We start from the raw sequence: 22,281 nt of genomic DNA, 5'->3' as shown, positions 1-22,281 counted from the left end.
TAGGTTTGCTCCACCTGCTGGGCCTCATTCCGGCCGTAATAATCAGGGGACCGAGGCCTCCGCTGCGGGGGGTGGGGGTGGGGGGTGCAATGACGGCCTCGCCTGCTGCCCCAACCCAAATTTTTCTCCGAGGCTTTTTCTTCACGCCAGTCACCCACGCTCTGGCTGGCTGCTGCAGCCTACGGTTGGCTTCCTTTCCAAAACGCCGAGAAAGAGAAAATATTTGCATGAACTTCCTCCAAGCACGAGGAAAGTGTACAAACCCGCTCGTGTTTGGATATTTGTTTGCTTTGTATGTATGTATGTATGTATGTATGTGTGTGTGTGTGTGTGTGTGTGTGTGTGTGTGTGTGTGTGTGTGTGTGTGTGTGTGTGTGTGTGCACGCATACTTGAGCATCTACTAGGGTGTTGCAGCCTCCGGGCACATAGGCCTTCGCTGTAGCTTGCCACGGTGCCTCAGGACTCGTGATAGGTCGGAGAGGAGGAGGGCGCCGCGCGGTGCCTCTCACGGGATGGGCGGCGGGCGGCGAGAAGCACCGCGCCCGGTAATTACGGAGGCTTGGAGCCGCGGCCGTAACTCAGCGCGGGCCACTCCACCAGAAGAACGAGGCACGAGCTTCGTGGCTTTGTTGCCCTCAGCGCCTTCATTTCTCACCGGCACAGAAGTTCCCCACTTTAACGATGCCTTTGCTGTCGCTAAATGTTTATTGGCTGTCGTAACAAGTGAAGAGTTTCTTGACAATAGTAACTAGTGGAGCCACCTGAACACTCACCCATCCGCTGATGGCCTGGCTACCACCTCATCTGGGTCTTGGCGAGGCCTTGTTGCTTGGCGCGAGATGCAAGGCGCGGCGGGAAGGCTCATGTGTACATAGATGGTGATAGGTAGCTAGCTAGCTATATACATATCTGCATACATGCATACATGCATACATATATACATACATACATACATACATACATACATACATACATACATACATACATACGTACATACATACATACATACATACGTAAATGCATACATACATTCATATATATAAGCAAGCATAAGTGCAAACAGAGAGACCGACAGAGGAACAGGCAGGTATGTGTGTGTGTGTGTGTGTGTGTGTGTGTGTGTGTGTGTGTGTGTGTGTGTGTGTGTGTGTGTGTGTGTGTGTGTGTGTCCGCTCGTGAAAGTCCAAGTGAAACACACCAACCAATCGCCGATACCACTCGATAAGACTAGTAGTGTGTTGAGAAACTGTGGAGGCCTAAGCGACTTTCGCATCCTTGCCTGCGGGAGCCATTACGCGGCCAGCCTCAACCTGCAATCATGAAGGCGGGCCGTGCCGGGGAAGGGGGCACTGGCCGCCGTCCAGGACCAACCCGGCCCTGCTAGGCCTACACGCCGGCACGCTGCACCTCCCGGCCCTGCCACCAGAGGAAGGCCTACGTTGCGAGGCTCACTCACTCAATTCAGCCCCTGTTTTGCCGGCCACTGCAATAAAGATGGCTTGTCACATCTCCCTACATCACAAAGCATGGACTGCATGATGGACTGAAAAAGTTTTGAGGAAGTAACTTGCATCTCCTTACATCATCAATCATGTATCGATCACTGGGTGGCGAGAAGATGCAGATCCCATGTACCCAACGCACCTCAAAGTGAAGTGAGGAGTGTCTGTCTGGCGCCCTTCGTACTGGCGATGCTTTGTCTGTGTGGTGACCTGAATCTCGACTTTGATATCAGTCACTTACCAAGGGAGATGTCACTGCCGCAGACTTTGCTCAGCCAGAGGAGTAATCGTTGGTCTGGTGTGTGAAGGCTATACTGCCGGCGTTGTAGCCTCTCGAGGAGTAGGAGTAAAGTTGTTCATGATGGCAAAGATGTAGGAGTGAATCTCGTGTGTTCCGGTGCATGGGGGCTGGTGTGATTCAGGTGAGACGGGGAGCTGCTCGCTACACCCAACCAAGAAATTAAATCCCACCGCAGAATATGAAGCAGCCGTCTATTCCCTCCAATATTCACTTCACATGGTGGCCCATTATATTTAGGGGTAATTGCACATGATGCTTCCTGTGTCTTGCCCATGGATGACTCCCCTTTTGGGCTGAGCTCGGGTTAAGGATGCTTACTCCTGAAGCACCGAGGAGAATACCAACCATTTTTTTTATGTAAACAACTTAGATCGCGTTACATTCTCACGCACGTCAAACATTAAATTTTGTACCCGAGATTTAATATTACAAAAAAAAAAAAGTATCTGTTTACCATACTGAAAATACTAGTACTCGATGTTATTTATGATGTGCAGGGAGTCAGGCTGGTACCCCCCTCACCCCACCCCCCCAACACACACACACATACACACACACACATGGCCCTTCGTCCGCCGCCCACACATGCTCAACCCGAGTAAGATTAATATTTCCAATGGCGCAAGTAGAGTGTTGTGTGGATCTTCAATACAAGGAAGGGGACGGCAGAAGGTCACAGAGTTAGGGCGGGAGAGGATTACCTGAAGAGGGGGAGGGAGAGCGAAGAAAGGCAGGTGTGAGGCACTGTGTGGAGACGAGAAGTGGGGAGGAGGAAGGGAAGGAGAGGGTGGATGGGTGGGAGGGTGAGTGGGGTAGGTTGAAGTGGGGTGGGGGAGAGGGGACTGACTGGTGGAAGGTCAAGGTGGGAAAGGACTAGCGCGGGAATGAAGAAAGAGGAGGGGAAGGAAGGAAAGGGATGGAAGAAGAAAAAAAGTGAAAGGCAAAGGAAAAGAAAACATCAAGATAAATTATAAAAAAAAGCTCAATAAAGTGTATAAATGTAGAATCATGAAACAAATGCAAAGTTTCACCAATCATCGCAACACTAACGCCCGCCCCCCCCTCAACACACAAACACACAAACCAACACAAACTTTTGAACCTTGGAGCAGAGAGGAAAGAAAGGAAGGAAGGATGGTAGTGAACGAGGCTGGGGAGGTGGAGGTGGAGGCGGGGGAGGTGGTGGTGGTGATGGTGGTGGTTATAGCGTCGCGCAGGGTTGAAGGGGTGCGTGACGTCAGCAGGCAAGGGCGGGAGGGCTGGCTGAAGGGCGGGAGGATGGGCTGACGGGGTAGGAGAGGGTAGGTAGGTAGGCAGGTAGGTAGGCGGGGGTGGCTGTCTGGCTGGCTGGCATGCTGGTGGGGTGGCGGGCGGGCGGGGTGGCTTCGGGGGCTCTCGAGGTCGCCGTAGGAGAGGAAGAGTCCCATAGGCTACCCGCAACACCAGCACCAACACCTACCCCTCCGCCTACCTTCCTACCTCCCTGCATGACTATATATATATCCACCTCTCAGCCTCCATCTCTCCCTCCCTCTCTCCCTCCCTCCCTCCCTCCTCCTTACCTGTTTTGCCAGTCTTGCACGTGTCACAGGTGCGTATTGTGTGTGCTACCTGTGTGTGTGTGTGTGTGTGTGTGTGTGTGTGTTTGTATCTCTCTCTCTCTCTCTCTCTCTCTCTCTCTCTCTCTCTCTCTCTCTCTCTCTCTCTCTCATGAATAATAACATGCTTATAATACCTCCTTAATGACATTCTAGCCAAACCTCACTTGAAATATTGCTGCATGTGATTTTGGTCCCTCAACCACGGCAAGGAATCGTAGGGAAAAAATAAACTGGAAAAAAAATGTATTCCTTGCTAGCACAATAATTCCTGTAGCCTGAAGAAAGGATGGCAATGATAAACGATCTCTATATTCAAACGTCATCTTCAACCAGGGATAGGCGACCAGGTGCTTTGAATGTCGACGTAGGTAAATTGTTTCTTTTTAATGGCATGCGCGTCTTTCCTGAAATGCAACAGACCTATGCTCAAAAGACAGACTTATGCATCTCCTTTCCTCTAACGCATGCAGTCCTGGCCAGTAATAGCATAAGAGTTAACCCTTCTTATTAACGGTGGGTACAAAAATATATAAATGCAACCATGAATAACTTGTCCGCCTCGTCCGACTCCCTTGCAGCCTCCTCGCCTGTGGTTTGGGTGGAGTCCTTGTATGCTAAAATAAGGGTTGGTATGGGATGATGTATTCTGTATGATCCTGCGTGAAAATACTACCTCTGCTTCTTCCCACATTCTCTCTCTCTCTCTCTCTCTCTCTCTCTCTCTCTCTCTCTCTCTCTCTCTCTCTCTCTCTCTCTCTCTCTCTCTCTCTCTCTCTCTCTCTCTCTCTCTCTCTCTCTCTCTCTCTCTCTCTCTCTCTCTCTCTCTCTCTCTCTCTCTCTCGTGTGTGTGTGTGCGTGTGTGAGTGTGTGTAAGAGAGAGAGAGAGAGAGACAGACAGACAGATAAGCTGAATGGAATAAAGAGAGGTAGAGAAAGAGGTGCATTCTGTTGTGATCCACCACCACCACCGCCACCACCACCACACCGTCAGCATTCTCCTGTTGAAGAATGGATGGGAGGCCTAATCTGAAAGCAGTGTGGCTCCCCCCCCCACCCCCGTTCCCCCCAGGAGCCTTTGTAGCACCACCCGGGTTGTGTTTCGGGTTGGTAGGCCTACCTTATTTTGGGCTCCATTGAGCTCATTTGAATATTCCTGACAGTGGAGGGCGGGAAAGGCGGCGGGCGGGAGGGCGGCGGCAGGCCACACCGACAATTCTCCACCTTCAGCAGTGGAGGAAAATTAAGAAAAATATTGTGATTATCAGGATGAAGTTAATTTTTGTAAGTCTTAAACCCAATCGTCTTAAAAATAAGTCGTCTTTCACCTCGTGATTCAAAATCAAAGAAAAATTATGGAAATGATGATGATTACAGAAATGATGACGTTATTGGCCCTGGTGATCCCTTTGTCGGTCTGCCGGTATCCAAAGCATTTTTAATACCTTGAGGCTTTAAGATCAGAGTGAGGGGCCTGAGCGCCTAACCGACGAGCGTGTAGCTAATGCCATTGCTCAACCCTCCTCCTCATCCCTCACCAAGCGGCTCGCGCAGGGGAATGATTACGTGATAGACATATATTGCAGCAGCTTATAAATGTACAGCAGATGCCATGGAATTAATTCGTGGTGACGGTAACAGACACGTGTTAACCCGTCCGCTGCGATTGGCACTGATTTGGCCTTCACTGCTACCCTGGTAACATATAGTCCCAGGTCTTTCTCTGCCTCTGTGGTGGATAGTGGAGTGTTTCCCATGTGGTATTGGTATGCTGGATATCCCCTCCCAAGGTACAGGACTTAATATTTTCTTCATTGAGTTGTAGCAGTCATTTTTTGTTCCATTCCTGTAGCTTGGTGATATCTTCTGGTAGGAAATCCGTAGTCAAAGGGTTAATGAAAGTTTCTGCCAAGGCTTTTAAGCTGAGAGGTGAAGATATAAAGCAAGAGGGCAGTCCGTCACTACTGCACTAAGGGCCATACGGATTCTTACTCCACACCAGACTGCCTATCTCCTGGGACTCTGTAGGAATGCCACTAGGATGAGTCCCGAGGATGCCATTCTAGGCAAGTTGTCTAGACAGTCGGTCATGCGGGCGGGCGTCATAGGGTACAGGACGTCCCACGCTCCTCGCGCCGCATTCTAGCACCGTCCTCGCAGGGCAGGGCAGGCCGCACAACCAGAGTACCAGTTCCATCTAGGTTTTCCAATTACGGAGCCAGAGTCCCACGCACGCCGCCCCTGAGGGTTCCCGGTGTGACGTGGCCGTCGAGGTCTTTGCTCCACCGCAGGCTCACCGGGAAGCCTTCAACATCAGTCTTTGCGCCGCTTAATGAAGAGGCAGGCATGTAGGAGTGTTCAGTTGCCTTTCCACCGTAGGCAAACCATGATGCGCCAAACATTTTTCACACTTATAAATAAAGGAACAACAAATGAAAACGTTTACATGTAACTGTGAAACGTCCGGCATAAAATTCAGCACCTCGCGATGAAGGGAGAAGCGTACAGCAGCGGGGTCCACATTAGCCGCCTGGCCTTAATTGCCCTGCACAGCCTCAAACACCTCATCTGCATGGCGCTTAGACTCTCACTGTCTTTGTGTACCTGACCCGCTGCCCGGAGCAAAGAGATGGAGTGCGACACCTCGTTCACGGTGCAACTTACACGCCTCCACAAGCCGGCCCTCCCCCTGTCCCTCTGCCTCTGTCCCCGCCTCACAGACAGCCTTCTTCCTTCCTCCCTTCCTCCTCTCTCTTCCCATACGCTCCACATTATAAAAATCCATACACTTAAAGCTGAAGACCTCGGTTTTAGGGATTTACTGTGGCGATGTGGCTAATGTGTGTGTGTGTGTGTGTGTGTGTGTGTGTGTGTGTGTGTGTGTGTGTGTGAACGGGAAGGGAGAAGGGAAAGGCCATTGAGTACACCTGTCTTTGTTGTGTGTGTGTGTGTGTGTGTGTGTGTGTGTGTCATTTTTTTTATCTTTTTTTGTCCGACTCTCTCTCTCTCTCTCTCTCTCTCTCTCTCTCTCTCTCTCTCTCTCTCTCTCTCTCTCTCTCTCTCTCTCTCTCTCTCTCTCTCTCTCTCTCTCTCTCTCTCTCTCTCTCACACACACACACACACACACACACACACACACACACACATGTTAAGAAACCCAGCCAGCACAGCTTACCAAGGCAGCTTCAAAGAGTCTAAAAGGAAGTTTCAAAAGAGAATATGTGTGGGTGTGTATGTGTGTAAAATTGACACGGTATTTATTTTGTTTTATTTTTTATTATTTATGAGTCCTACGGATTAGAAGAGCACGAAAGCAGTTCAGATAATAAAAGAAGAGGAGAGGAGAGGAGGAGAGGAGGAGAGGAGAGGAGAGGAGAGAGGAAAGTTTAAGAAGTAAAACGAGAACACTGAAAAGTTTTGAGGTTAAAGTAGAGTTGATATGAAAGATGTTACGAAAGAGGAGAAGGAGGAGGAGGAGGAGGAGAAGGAGGAGGATTAGGAGGAGGAGAGATTGTACTTGGATTTTAAGACAGTGAAAGAGGAGAAGGAAGAAGGAGGAGAAGGAGAAAGAAAACGAGAAAAAAACAAGCAAGATAAACAATATTCAGAGTTAATGTCAAGAGATTGATAGACGAACAGGAACAGGAGGAGGAGGAGGAGGAGGAGGAGGAGGGGGGGGGGAGAAGGAGGAGGAGCCCAAAAAGTATCTATCTACGTTATATATATAAGCTAAAGACCTCGGTTTTAGGGATTTACTGAAGGGTCACGTCACCGAGGACGAAGAGGAGGAGGAGTCAGAAAAGAGGGTATCAACGTTACATATATACTAAAGGGTCACCAGGACTGCATGGCCGGGGCGAGGGCGTGGGCGTGGGCGTGACGTTGTTCTCCCTCCGTTGCAGGTCGAGGTGCGGGAGAGTGGTGCCCAGGAGGCCTATAGGCGGTGCACTCAAGGCCAGCCTCGCCGATCGATGCGCGTGTCTGCGTGTCCGATCGTCTGGTGTCCGAGGTCGCTGGTCGGTACTGGCGCCGGCTGCAGCAGTGGTGGTAGGCTTATCTGGCCAGCCTAGCCCGGCCTACCCCACCCCGGCCTACTCCAGCCTACCCCCACCTTGCCTACTCCAGCCTACATCAATCCACTGTGTCCGGCTGCAATCCCCGCCCACTTCCCACTCTGTTCCATACCATCCTTCCTTTCTTCTTATTCCTTCTCCCACGTCTTCGTTACACCTTTCCTTCCTCCCATTTTCTCCTGAGCGCCCACCACTTGCTGTAACCACTTCCTACCGTGTCCCATCCCATGCTTCCCTTCTTCCCTGTCCCCTCCTGACTACTACCTCATCCTCCTGCTATACAATCCCATCCCACCTACACCCTATTCCATCCCATCCCCTTCCTCCTCGTGTATAGACCTACCTTCACTCCCTGCTGCAATCCCCCCTTCTGTCTCTCACACCCTTATTATTCTCCCTCGCTCCTTCCCATGTCCTCTCCCTCATACAACACCGGATGCCTCCCTGCTGGCTACGGAAAACACTGAACGTCGAGTTAGGTAAGTTATGCTATTGAATTTCCGCCTTGTTTACGATATATACGGGATGGGGTAGGCGTCCTTCCTTTGGCTGTATTTATCTAGGCACCTGTTTTTTGTTCCTCTTTATCTTAGAATACAATTACGAGTAGCGTTGAGGTACGTAGAAGGTAAAGTTGGGGCATACGGTATAGCTGCGCGTGGCCTCGGTGTTCATCTCCGTCGCCTCGAGGGATGGGGTGACTACTTTTGACGCTATTCCAGTCTTTTTAAAATGGTTATTGTTTGTATTTGTCGGAATGATGAGGTTGAGAAAATGTCAGGTGTAAAAAAATGTTAACAGCGACAGAATGACATGTATAACAGAATGAGTGCATGAGAGAAGGGTAATTATGACACAGCGATGAATGTAGGAGATTAGCGGGAAACAATTAATAATATATGATGAGCATGGCAGAATGATAAGTATTACAATAGTGGTTTAGGAGAAGGGTAGATATGACAGAATGCCGAGAATATGATAATGAAGAGAAGATGGCGCCACTATAAACACTTGCCTGCGCCATGACGGGCTGGAGCCGAGCACCATCCAGGCCCCTCAAGAAAGCGTACTGGCGCTATAGGTGTTCATATAAAAAAAAAAAAGATTTAGTATGCATGACGTTGTGCAATATATGGGTTTAAGAGATTAGCGCGAATAACAAATTAATAAGTGGAAAACATGACATAATAATAAACATAACAGTAGTGATTTAGAAGGACGGACATGACGGAAGGCGGAGTATGACAAAATGCTGAGTTTATGATTAAGTGTTTAGGAGCAGCAAGGAGCGGGCTTTATTTTTATTTTTGTTTCCTTTTTTTGTGCCCTTGAGCTGTCTCCTTTGTTGTAAAAAAAAAAAAAAATAACGTGTTGAGTATTAGTGAAGAATGAATATGAGAGAATGCTGCGTTTACAGAAAGAAGTATACAGCAGGTGCCGCAGCAGGAAATGGAGGAAGCAATAGCAGCAGCAGGAGCAGCAGGAGCCGTAGTGGTGGTGGTTGTGGTGGTGGTGATGGTCGTGTCTGTCGCTGACCCACATGGAGGTCGTTACACGTCAGATTTCGCTGGCTGGTTGTTAGGCCTAAAGGGAGAAGGTGGCGGTGACCTGCGTGTGTGTCATGCCGAGTTGCCTTGCACTGCCGCACGGCCTCCCTCCTGACGCTGCAGTAGTATCGTCTTATGTAGATAGTTGTGCTTTTACAGGGTTGAGTCAGGCTCGTTAGGTTTATATCGCATTTTGTCACATTATCATACAAGCCATTTAACTCCTTGACTGCGGTTTTCCTACAAGAAGACATCACCAAGCTACAGGAGTGGAACAAAAAGTGCCTGTTACAATTCAATGAAGAAAAATGTAAAATCATGCACCATGGGAGGGGATATCCAGCATACCAATACCACATGGGAAACACTCCACTATCCACCACAGAGGCAGAGAAAGACCTGGGACTATATGTTAACAGGCTACAAGTGAAGGCAAAATCCGTGCCAATCGCAGCGGACGGGTTAACTCGTGTAAACTCCTGACACACAGTTTAATCTGGCCAAGCATTTCGTTTATTAGCCGATCATTCCATCTATGCGTCAATGTCTGTGTGTTCGTGTGTTTTGCGGGCACGCATTTGTCGCTATCGTAAGAATATTTTAGTTTTTTTTTTTTTCTCCTTCTTCTGAGAGGACACGGTGAAGGTCAAGAACGCCTTTCCTTTTCTCTGGAACTGCGCTCTCATATAATCATACAACCTGGCTAAGAAGGGTGACCACTGTGACCTTTCAAACTACCGACCTCTTGCTTTCCTCCCTTTCTAAAGCTTTTGAAATCATCTTTACAAGGACATTTCTAAAGCCTATATCAATATCTCTATCTATCTCTCTATCTATCTATCTGTTTGCCATTCTATCTATCATGTATATCCTCATACCCCCTCTATTTATTTTGATTTTCTCAACTTTTCCTTCCCTTCACTGGTGGACTCCAAACAAACTACTTTCTTTCTCTCCTTTCTACGGCTTGTTCACCTTCAGTAACCCCGCGCTCGCTGAAGGCAACGAGAGAGAGAGAGAGAGAGAGAGAGAGAGAGAGAGAGAGAGAGAGAGAGAGAGAGAGAGAGAGAGAGAGAGAGAGAGAGAGAGAGAGAGAGAGAGAGAGAGAGAGAGAGGTAACATGATTGATCGATAAATAATTAGTTATATGAAGGTAGCGTAGCGAAAGGGCCATAACGATTACGCCTGTCATTTCCATAGAGAGAGAGAGAGAGAGAGAGAGAGAGAGAGAGAGAGAGAGAGAGAGAGATAGTTTAGGTAGATAAAGCTCTAAAGTGATTAATACCGTCCCCCCCCAAAAAAAAAAAAATCACCACAAGGAAGGAAACGGACCAACTGAACTACAAGACTATACAAAAAAAAAAAAAACGAGATAATCCCTTTATAAAACCATATCAAGAGAACTAACTCACTGGACAGCGGACTCACTCACTCACTCACTCACTCACTCACTTGCTCACTCACTCTGTCATTCACTCACTCACTCTGTCATTCACTCGCTCACTCACTCACTCACTCACTCACTTGTCATTCACTCACTCACTCACTCACTCACTCCTCACTCATCCTTGGGCCAACACGGAGACAATTAAGGAGGAAGAGAGAGAGAGAGAGAGAGAGAGAGAGAGAGAGAGAGAGAGAGAGAGAGAGAGAGAGAGAGAGAGAGAGAGAGAGAGAGACATAAAATACGAGTTCTGGAAATTGGAAAAAGACAAACACCGAATGTCAAACAACCACACAAGAAAAACAAGAAAAAAACAAGAAAAACACGACAGGGATTCAGATGCAAAGTTTATTTCACGAAACCTCAACTAAACTAAACTGAACTCCGCCCGTCTGCTTATCTGCTTACCTGCCTACTTACCAATACCTGCCGGAGCGTCTCGTACACCCCCCCCCCAACCCCCATCCCTTTACCTACCCACACATGTTTACGCTTCAGACTCGCTGCCACGCCGATGAGGGGGCGTGGGCGTAGCATGAGGAAGTGGGCGTGGCGAGACGTCCCAACACACAATGCCAGCGGAGTAGGCCTACCCTTTTTTCTGCGTGCGTGTGTGTGGTGCCGGGCCGCAGGGGTGACAGCCAGATTATAGCCCGCGCCGCCAAGCTGGAAGTTGCTTATTATGTCTGAATACATTACTCCCCGCGCTCGACTCAGGAGGCCGTCTGGAGTGGATTCCGAAGAAGGGTTAGGAGAGGAAGCAGCCAGCACGAAAGAGAAAGAGAGAAAGGGAGAAAGAGAGATAGAGGGTGGGGGTGAGTCTGGCTGTATGGGCGGTGCGTGGGAGCTGGTGCGTGGGTGTGGTGACATGGGCGTTGTGTGTCTGTCTCTAGTCTGGGGGATGGATTATCGTGGGTATGACCTGTAGGCACGGAGGCGAGACGAAGCAGCGGAATCCACGGCCGAAGAAGTACGCCAGCCTTACCGATCTAGTGTAATACTCATAGCCCCGGTGCTCATTTCCGTATCATCCACCGTCCTAAGAGTTTGGATGAGTTTTTTTTTTTCATGACGGAAAAATCAACGAAAGCAAAAGGAAGGAAAATGTTTACGTACAGTGTTGAATTGCAGCCCTGGAAGTTATTCTGACTATATTCTCTGATCCCAGGCAAGCTTTTTACATGGGACCATTAAAACCAACGACCCATAGAAAAAAAAAAAAAACGTAGGTAGAATCGATATACCCAGCGTGGTGGTGAGTAGCCCTGAAACTTATTTAAACTTTATTCTCTGATCTCAGGCAAACTTTATACACGGGACCGTAAAAAACAACGATCCAAAGGGCAAAAAAAAAAAAAAATGTTCGTTAAGCCTCAGAGTGGTGGCGATTAGTCCTGGAACTCATTTATACCAGTCTCTGATTCCAACCCACGCTTTTCACATGTTACCGCGAAAACCAAATGACGCACAGGAATAGAATAACGAAGGGAAGCCCACATGTTAAGTCTTGATCGTATTAGCCGCGGTGCTCGAATCCTTACCCTTTTCGAGACCAAGTTTCCCTCACATTACTACCAGACTAAAGCTTCTTCTGCACTTACCTTGCCTCTTTCAGATCGCTAGAATGTATCCCACTAAGAACCCTTCCCACGCAATGATCAGGAACGGCAGTAAGCGCACGGGTAAAAGACGAGCATGATGGAGGGTGTTGGATACTCAGAAGCGGGCTATAGATACCACCTCAGATCAGATAAACCCTCATTATGGACCACTACCAAGGAAGAATCGGGCACACACGGATGATGTGGTGTATTATTTCAGCTGATAATCCTGCTTAGAGCGCGCGCTGAAGAGAGGAGGAGGAGGAAGATGCAGAGAGCGTGTGGGTGATAGAGAGGTTGAAGAGGGAGATCGGAGAGAGACAGGGAAGGGATGCTGGATGGGAGGAGGAGGAGGAGGAGGCAAGAAATAGGTCAGAGAGTGAGAGCATATGGAGCAGGAGGACGCTGAAGGGATATTGGGTAGGTGGTTGGGTGGGTGGGTGGAAGAAGTAGGTGAAAGGAGAGGAAGTGGGTGGAGAGTGAAGAGAAACGAAGCGGGGAGGCGAAAATAGACAAGAAAGAGGTTACGGAGGCAAGTAGAAGGGAGAGTGAAGGAGCAGAAAGACATACAAAAGAAGGGTCAATGCAAAGGATATACAAATCAGGAAATACAGGACGAGGGATACATATACAGGATAGAAATAAGGAGAAAATACAGGACGAAGGATACATATACGGGATAGAAATAAGGAGAAAATACAGGACGAAGGATACATATACAGGATACAGGATAGAAATAGGGAGAAAATACAGAACGAAGGATACATATACAGGATACAGGATAGAAATAGGGAGAAAATACAGAACGAAGGATACATATACAGGATACAGGATAGAAATAGGGAGAAAATACAGAACGAAGGATACATATACGGGATACAGGATATAAATAGGGAGACAATACAGAACGAAGGATACATATACAGGATACAGGATAGAAATAGGGAGACAATACAGAACGAAGGATACATATACAGGATACAGGATAGAAATAGGGAGAAAATACAGAACGAAGGATACATATACAGGATACAGGATAGAAAGGGAGAGAGAGAGAGAGAGAGAGAGAGATACAGGAGAGAGAGAGAGAAAAGAGAGAGAGAGAGAGAGAGAGAGAGGATACAGAGAGAGAGAGAGAGAGAGAGAGAGAGAGAGAGAGATGAAGATATGAAGATATGAATGAGGATAGAGAGGAAAGAAGAAAAAAGGACAAAAGGATATATGAGAGGATACAGGCTTGAGAAGTAGGGAAAAACGTAGGTAAGAGGAGGAGGAGAAAGAAAAGGAAGGAAGGAAGACGACAAGAAATAAGTTAAAAAGAAGGAGGGGGGGGGGGGATGAGGAGAGAGGAAATAAAGAAGACGGACAAAAAATAGGTTAGAAAAGAAGGAGGAGGGTGAAGGGAGAGAGAGAGGCTACTGAGGCAGGGGGGGGAGGGGGGGGAGAAGGGGCGAGGACATGGGGGTTGGGGGGAAAGGCTCAGGCACTAGGCACTCGTCCGGCGTGGCCTGGCCTGGAGGTGCCACATCGATCCACGCCCACCACTGGCTGCACGACCCCTACGCCCCCATACACCCCGCTCTAACGCCCCTACATCCCCCTACATCCTGGCCGTACACACACACACACACACGTCTCATCAGTCTCTCTCCCCTCCCCCCTCCACTCTTACCCTCCCTCCCTCTCCTCCCCACACTCCCCTTCACTCCCCTACACTCCCCTACTTACTCCCCTATACCCAAACACCCTCCTCCCTCCCCCTTACCTCATCACTCCCTCCCCTCCTTTCTACCACCCATACTCCCCTACATCCTGACGTTACCACCCACTCCTCACTCCCTCTCCTCCCCACACTCCCCTACACTCCCCTACACACTGCTCTGCCCCCTGCCTCCCCCCCTTCCCCAAACACAAACTCCGGCACCATGGCAGCCAGCACCCCCTCTAAGGCACGTGCACCCTTATATTAAAGTGTTTTTGTTGTTTTTTTTGCATGGTATGAATGATTGGCATGTATTGAAGGAAGGTTAAGGAGGGGCGGGCTCCTGTTCTACTACTACTACTACTACTACTACTACTACTACTACTACTATTGATGATGATGATGATAATGATAATAATAATAATTCTGTCCTGTTGCACGAAAATATAAGTAAATTTCCAATGAAACCAATTAGTAATGCGACTCTCTCTCTCTCTCTCTCTCTCTCTCTCTCTCTCTCTCTCTCTCTCTCTCTCTCTCTCTCTGTGGAGGGGTCTTGTGCCGAAGAGAGGGAAGTGGAAAGAAGAGGAGAGGGGAAAGGAGGGAAGGGGAATGGGGGGAGAGGGGAAAAAAAGAGAAAAAAGGAATAGAAAAAGAGGCTGGGGAAGGGAAGGCGAAGAAGTGGTGGAAAATTAAGAGAAAAAAATAAATAAAGAGGAAGAAGAAGGAAAGCAAAGGTCATGAGAAAGGGAAAGGATAGAAAAGGAAAGGGAAGGGATAAAGAAAACGAAAGGAGGGAAGGAAATGAAAGAGAACGGGAAGGAAAGGGATGGGGAGGGAGACAGAAAAGAGAATGGGAAGAAGGAGAATGGGAGGGAAGGGACAGAATAAGCAGAAGGAAAGAAAATAAAAGACAGAAGGATAAGAGAGAGAGAGAGAAACGAATGGGGAAGAGGAAAGGCACGGGGAGGGAAAGAAGAAATGGAGGAAAAGGAAAAGGAAGAGGAAGAAAATAAAGAGAGAGGGGAAAGAAAAGGGAAAAATATAGGGGAGAAAAGGAGAAGAGAGAGAGAATGGAAAGGGAAGAAAGGATATGTGTGTGTGTGTGTGTGTGTGTGTGTGTGTGTGTGTGTGTGTGTGTGTGTGTGTGTGCACTCGCTTCTGGCGCCGGAAACCAAGTAAAGAGGAAGAAGGATATTTGTAATTTGCGGCGGCGGTGATGACGGTGGTGGTGGTGGTGGTGACTGTAATGATGATGACGATGATGATGGTGACGGGTGTGGTAGTTGTGGTGAGTGGTGATGATGATGGTGGTGGTGTCGCTGTTCCTGTGGTGGTGATGGTATTGGTGGTGGAGGTGTTAATGTTGTTGTGTTAAGGTCATGGTAGTGATGACATACGATTGTTATCAACGAACTCTGTATTAGTCATCACCATCATCACTATCACCCTTACCACCACCACCATCACTACCTGCCCTTGCCTACCCCAATTTCAAAGGACAAGGAAGAGAAAGAGAGACAGAGAAAAAGATAACCTGACTTCCGCGACACGACAAACTCTCAATCTAATAACCTTAAACATAACCAAGTAATCTAAACACAACCCTTTCATCTAACCCTCCCTTCACTTTACCCAGCCAGCCCAGCGATCTCTCCTTCCATCTACCCGCTCTGTGTCATTGGGTTCCAGAGAGAGAGAGAGAGAGAGAGAGAGAGAGAGAGACATAACTCGGTCCATTTTTATTTTATTTTGGTTCTACGGTACACGAGTTATGAAGCAATCTCTTTTAATGGATGGCGAGCGATAAAAGGCAGTAGTGAATGTCTTGTGATATGTTGTATTTGCTTTTTTTCTTTACAGATATTCAAAAGGGTCACAGAGAGAGAGAGAGAGAGAGAGAGAGAGAGAGAGAGGTAAAAAAAAAATGCAGCTCCTTGAAAGAAAGTCGAGGAATCCATCATCCCCCCCTTTCTCCCTCCACCCAAAAGAAAGCTACTTAAGCCCAGCGATGTGACTTGATACTTTCTCCCCTCGAGCTAAGTAATTGGGAGTTGGAGGTGGAGGGTTAGAGGGCGGTGTGGGGGCAGGGTAGGGGGCGGTGTAAGGGCCGGGGTAGGCGGCTGGGTAGGGGTCGAGCGGGATGGCGTATAGGAGAGGATGGGGAGGGGGGGGAGGGGGAGGCAGAGGGGGGTTGAGTTGATGCCTGAAGTAACTATGTCACAGTCACATAGAGAGAGAGACCCCAATTTACTTTCCTGCGTGCCCGGTTATTCGTCATGGAGGTGTTTACGTATACTACACAGTGTTCCCTTGGCTAGGACTGCGGAGCCCCTGTATAATAGCGAAGTAGATCTATCTTAAGTGTTCTACTCCATTATATTTTACAACTCGGTCCCTCCCTCCCTTCCTCGTCCCCCTCCTCCTCCTCCTCCTCTTGGGGACGGTGACTCGTTCCCTCCCATACCATGAAAAAAACAGGCTACACTCGCACTCCATGACCCCGCCCGCCGCTGCTGCTGGTGGTGCTGGTGGTGGTCTCTTCGCCCCCTCCCCCTTTCTCTCACTCCTCACTGCTCCGCCTATCCCCACCCTCTCCCTCTTCCCCACCTTCCCTCCCTCCCTCGCCCCATTCCACCCTCCTCCCCTGCCTTCCTTCACTTCCACGAACCGTCGGCAAGTGTAAGATAGACGACTTAGCTCTCGGCCTCCCCCTCCTGCTTCTTTTTTTCAGCTCCTCGGCTCGACGCTGTAACGAACGCCGCCTGACAGTCACGGGTATGCAAGATTAGTGAGTGGGAAGTTCTTAGCACACACACCTAGCTACACCGTGCATAAGGACCTCAAGGGCTCTTTTATTTATGTACACTTATATACTCTGACGTTTCGATATATTGGAGTTAGATGAAAGGAAAGGTACCCCTACACAAATGCTCGTTATTAGCACACACACACACACACACACACACACACACACAGACACACACACATACACAAATACAACGTGCATGCATGACTATACCTAGACTTATTTCCCCACATATTTTTTGACATGTCAGTATATTTAACACACACACACACACACACACACACACACACAGGAACGCCTATGTATGCACACCCGCGAGAGCCGTATAGGCCTGAGGGTTGGGAAGGTCATCGACCCTGCCAGACATGTAGGCGGCTCGATGCATTTTGAGCATTTCCAACGCGAGGCGGAGAGGCGCAGGGGCTTGAAATACCTCCCAGGCTTCCTCCCCTCGGCGCCCTCCACACGCTGCCGCCTCTATCATGCCGGAGAGTGATGAGCCAGTGATGCCCTGGGCCAGAGGGCGAGGGGGGCTCCGCTGCGGGGCATGAGAGGGGGAGCGAAACTGTCTGAGGAACGCAACGAAAAACAGTGAACATCCGTGGTAGGCCTGCCGGCGAATGTTGGGAGTAGGCCTGTCTGCTGCCTGGTGAGGGGAGGGGGTAGGGCGCGGGTCCTAGGGGAGGGAGAGCGGGAGGGGATGAATTGGATGGTGGTGCTGGTGGTAGTGTGTCGGTGTGTTGGTGGCTTTGGAGGGGGGAGGGAGGTAGGGGCGTAAAGATAACGTTGAGGGGAGATGAGTGGCATATGGGGGGCGAGGGGGGGCAGAACAGTGATAGTGCAGCAGGGGCGAGGGGCTGCCGTGCTGGGAGGGGGGGGGGCGACTAGGAGCGTGCGAGGCTGGGCACACATGGGAGGGGGGTGTTGGGCATGAGGGGTTGAGAGGGAGAGAAGTGGAAGGGTTGAGGGTTGGATGATGTGGTAATAAGTATGAAACACTCCACCTTTCTCTCTACTCCCTTCAGAGAACCTCACAAGAAAATGACAATTCGTCAGGCTGGGTTAGCCGGACGACTGCATCCTTCGCTTTCTCTTGGCATTAGGCCTACTCGCCTTTATCGGTGCCGAGTTTCACAACAAACTCTATTCTGTTGACACAACAAACGTACGCCTACCTACTTCTCAGAATGGTATTGTTTTATGAAATTCGAGTTACTTCATTTACTAAGTTACTCAGAATTTCGGGTTGCCTCATATATGGCGAGTGGCTGCTCAGCTGAAAAACTTGTCACAGAAACACATCCAGACTCGGCTATAAATTGCATGCACTCCCGGCATTCCTTCAGTATCTTCACGAAACACAGGACTTTTCTTGGAGAGAATCATCTGAGACCTCGCGAACATAATTTTATCACTGGTGGCTGACACTGACTTTTAAGAGTGTTGCCTTGCAGGCCGGGGCTTGCTTATCGTGTAAGAAGAAGGCAGCTGTTCGGAACGGTACAGGAGGGACGAATATTGTGTCCTGGTGTAATTTGTGGCTTGTGTTTGCCTTTTTGCATCAACTAATGTTGGCCTAATGATGCTGGTATGTTTTGCCGCAGCATTTTATTTTTATTTTTAAGAGTAAAACACATAATTGTTGGAGTGTCAAGGTGGCTTTAGTCTGGCCCCGGCTGGTTAAAAATTACTGAGAGCAAGGTTAAAGTGTCTAAATCTGCATCTTTAAAAGGGCGTAGGATGGATCGAGCGACCTCTTTCAGACTCGCTCCTTCCCTACAGGTATCCTTTTATTTTCAGCCGACTCCCAGAGGAGACAGGCATTCGTGCAGGCCATCCGGTGTGAGGCACTTGGGAAATAGATGACGGGATGGTGCGTGCTCACGGGGCTGCGGCTGTATACGCCACCCTTTCTCTATTTAGGGGTAGGCGGTGGCCGAAGGGATACTGGACCATTCGCCGCCCCGATCACGCCGCACTCCCTCGGATTTTTCCACTCTTTTTTTCACGTTTCGCCGGTGTGCAAAAAACGAACCACATGCTGTCCTGAAGCGTCATCATCAGGAGGAAGAGAGGTGAAAACGCAATCAGGAAGAACGACCGAGTTCGGGGGCAGCATGCAGCAAGTGCACTGGCAAGCACACTCGCCAGAACTGCCTGGGCCCAGGCCAGGCTGGGCCCCCACCTGGGAACACCTGGAGCCGACACCAGACCCCCCCACCCCAGATGCCTGCCGGCAACCAAACAAACAAAAAAAAAAAAAAAAAAAAAAAATCATGCTCTTAAAATCATCATTTTTCTAAAGTGTAGAAGACTGATTAGTTGCACATTCGATAATATTCAGAATTACCCAAGTTACTGCATTCATTAAAACATTCCGCCAGTAAGTGCAGCAGTCCGTCATCATTGCGGCTGAAAACAGACAGTGTCAAGGACGTGGGCCGGGGCCGTGCTCGTCGTGGGCGCTGCAGAGGTGCTCGAACTGTGTGCTTCCTTCCGGCACGCACGGCCACAGAGGGTTTAGTGCAGCCTTCACCATGGCGTGTTGGTCATGGGATGATACGCAAGGATTTTTTTTTACATGTATACGTGTGTGTGTGTGTGTGTGTGTGTGTGTGTGTGTGTGTGTGTGTGTGTGTGTGTATCCTTCTACCCATCCAACCACCTGTCTATTTATCTATCTATATCTATTTTTCTATCTATTTATTTATCTAGCTATCTATCTATTTTTCTATATATCTATTTATCTATCTATTTATACGCATATATTAACAGGTCCTCTCTCCACCCCTCCTCAAACTTTTTCCCCCACCCTCCACCTAGCCCCTTTACACGCGCCCCACACACCCGGAGTCCAGTCCTCCGCGCCCCACCCACGCGCGACGCGCGACGGGCCAGGGTCACTTTCGCACACGCGGCGGGGAGGGAAACTTTCACCCGCACATGATTCACTTGTCAGGTACTTTCCCGGGACAGCATGTTTCGGGCATTGTGCCGCCCAGACTGTTACGCAACGCTCCATTCATCAGCCCCGGTAGGCCTACAATGCAGTTAGGCCTACCTGACCTTAGGCTTACATATACAGGGTACACAAGGACGTTAGAATGCTGTAGCTTTGATTTGAGGGTTGATTTATGCTAATCTAAGAACACGTCGTTGGTGAAAGTATTTGGTGTGTATGTACATGTTGGTTTCTTCGTAATGTAACATAAAAGGTAATAATGTATTCGTGTTAGTTTTTTTTTTATCGTACCTTATTATTTCATTTACATTTTTTTCTCGTTTGCATATGATTTTTTGGTGATAATGCAAGGTGTGCGGGGCCACCAGTACACCTGGCCGCCGCGACGGTAGCCGGTGCATGTCGCGTGTCTGTGTTCCCCGCACCGTGATCACTGTCTGCCTTGGATGCCCGCGCCTTCCCGGGCATTGTTTACCCGTCTGAGCCTTCCACGGTACTCTCTGGGCACTGCAGGTGGCACGTGCAGGGCTTAAAGTATTGTCTGCAAGCGCCGCCTGACTCGAAAGGTCGTGGTGTTGTGGCTGCGTCCTTGAGGCACCAGTGGCATGCGTTTGTCTGGGGCTTCGTAGCGGGGTTCGGCCGTGACGTCAGGGATGCACCGTAAGAGATGCAGTTAGCCAGCCGCATTGGCCCCAAGCGGTGGGCTGCATTTAGGCCTAGTGGCCCAGTGACCGATAGCCCCGGGGTCTTTGACGCACTCGAAGCCTTCGTCTGGCCTCAAAGGGCTTCCCCCACTGAAAGGGTTGTCGGTGAGCCCATACCAGGACAAGAAAGCAGTGACGTCACAGAATGACCATAAGGGATGCAGTTAGGGAAAGTCTGGCTGAGGGGCGAGGGGAGGAGGGAGGGAGGGGGCGGGGTGCATTTCTTTAGGCTCACTGTCCTACTGACCCCGAGCGCGGGATGCGAGTACCTCAGGACACGCCCCGGTGACTCTCTGAGGACCAAGGATCTGTAAGAAAGGGTTAGCGCCGAACGAGCGGGTCCGCCTCCCCCGCGACGGTTAGCGCCCTGAGCTGCCCTGCGCGTCCCCTGGCACGACCCTCGCCCAGCCCCGTACTGCCCCGCCGCCGCCCCGTCCACGAACACTGTCCTGCACACTCATTTTTATGTTGACGAGACGCAGCAGCGGATCACGTGACTCATTAACTCCGACGCTCAAATGACTTCTCTCGCGGCTCACTCGAAGATAACGTTTTGGAAATGCTCTGTAATGCTCTTCCCGACGTTCTTGTTTCATTTTTTTTTATTAACTTTTACTTTGTATGAAGTTGATATTGCGCCTGTTTGATGCGTTACTATTATTTTATATTACTACTACTACTACTTCTACTACTACTACTACTACTACTACTACTACTGCTACTACTACTACTACTACTACTTACTACTACTACTACTACTACTACTACTACTACTACTACTAACACTAAGATTCCCAGACAATGTAGGGCAAGAGAAACAGACACGTAGAGCAAAAAAAGAAGAAAAAAAACATATATGTGCTATTCAAGTGTTGTCGTGGAGATAGAAATGAACAAAGTGACTGCTCAAGGGGAAGGGAATAACAAGCCAGTACTTACATTTCCTCAACCCTGTGTGTGTGTGTGTGTGTGTGTGTGTGTAAGATGACGGTGCTACAGAAAAGATGGGGTGCCCGCATGGAGTCAGACGGCCAGACTCTATTTTTTGTGAGTTCCGTTGGCGGGGGGTGGTGGAGTGGGTGGGTGCGGCGGGGGTGGTGGTGGTGGAGGTAAGGGGGTGATGAGGGGAAGAGAAGGGGGAGAGAGGGAGGGAGGGAGGAAGGGTTACGTAGAAGGCCTACCAACCCTTTCCATCTCCTGATATCCCTCTCCCTAACCCTATTTTCTCTTCCTTCAAGCTCCTCCTCCTTCTCCTCTCTACCTACCTCCCTCCCTACCCTCATCCTCTCCATGCTTTCTCTTTTCTCTCACTCTCTCCCTCCCTCCCTCTCACTCCTCCTCCCTCTCACCTCGCTATGCATATCACTTATAATTCCTTGGTCTTCGTCTTGAATGTAACGTTGGGAACATTTTTTTTTTATTATTCTTTCCCTTGATGGCAGAAATCTCCGTTATAAATAGACAGACTCACCGATAGACAGACAAACAACGACCGACAGACAGACACCGATGGACAGACAGACACACCGTTAGCCAGACAGACAGACAGACAAGCAGACACACAGACACCGTATGAAGGAAGTATTATAGAAGTACAAAGCGGACGAAGACGACTAAGACAAAATATGACGCAAGAGAAAAGGAAAAAAAATATGAGTATGATATGACCGGAATGAGACAGAGAAGAAAAGAAAAAAAAGAGAGAAAAAGGAACCACCGATGCCTTGAATATTAATGGCGAGAAGGCAAAGGAAGAAGAAGAAGAAGAAAAAGTAAAACAAGAACAATAACAAGAACGACAACGAGAACAAAACAATAACAACACAATAAGAAAAAAACAAGAAGACAAATAAGATCAAGAAGTAGAGAAAGAAAGATGAAGGGAGAGGAAGGAAACAAGGGCAACCAATAAAGAAGGAGGAGGAGGAGGTCTAGGGAAGAGGAAAAGGACGGAAGGAAAGGAAGGATAGGGGGAAGGAGGGGGGAAGAGAGGAAGGGAGGAAAGGAACTACAGGGAAAGGAGGGCAGGGTGGGATA

General features: G+C 49.0%; 1 protein-coding gene across 1 annotated transcript in view; it reads left to right on the top strand.

Moving 5' to 3' along the window:
- LOC127006629 (protein abrupt-like) overlaps nucleotides 1-22,281 on the top strand; it is a 199,913-nt gene that overhangs the window by 19,217 nt on the left and 158,415 nt on the right. The window contains exon 2 of the mRNA XM_050876752.1: nucleotides 7,305-7,954. The gene's annotated coding sequence lies outside the window, so the exon portion shown is untranslated. The remainder of the gene's footprint in view (nucleotides 1-7,304; nucleotides 7,955-22,281) is intronic.

Source organism: Eriocheir sinensis, chromosome 3 (genome assembly GCF_024679095.1).
Source record: "Eriocheir sinensis breed Jianghai 21 chromosome 3, ASM2467909v1, whole genome shotgun sequence".
NCBI lineage: Eukaryota > Metazoa > Arthropoda > Malacostraca > Decapoda > Varunidae > Eriocheir > Eriocheir sinensis.
This window is presented reverse-complemented; position numbering and strand designations above follow the sequence as displayed.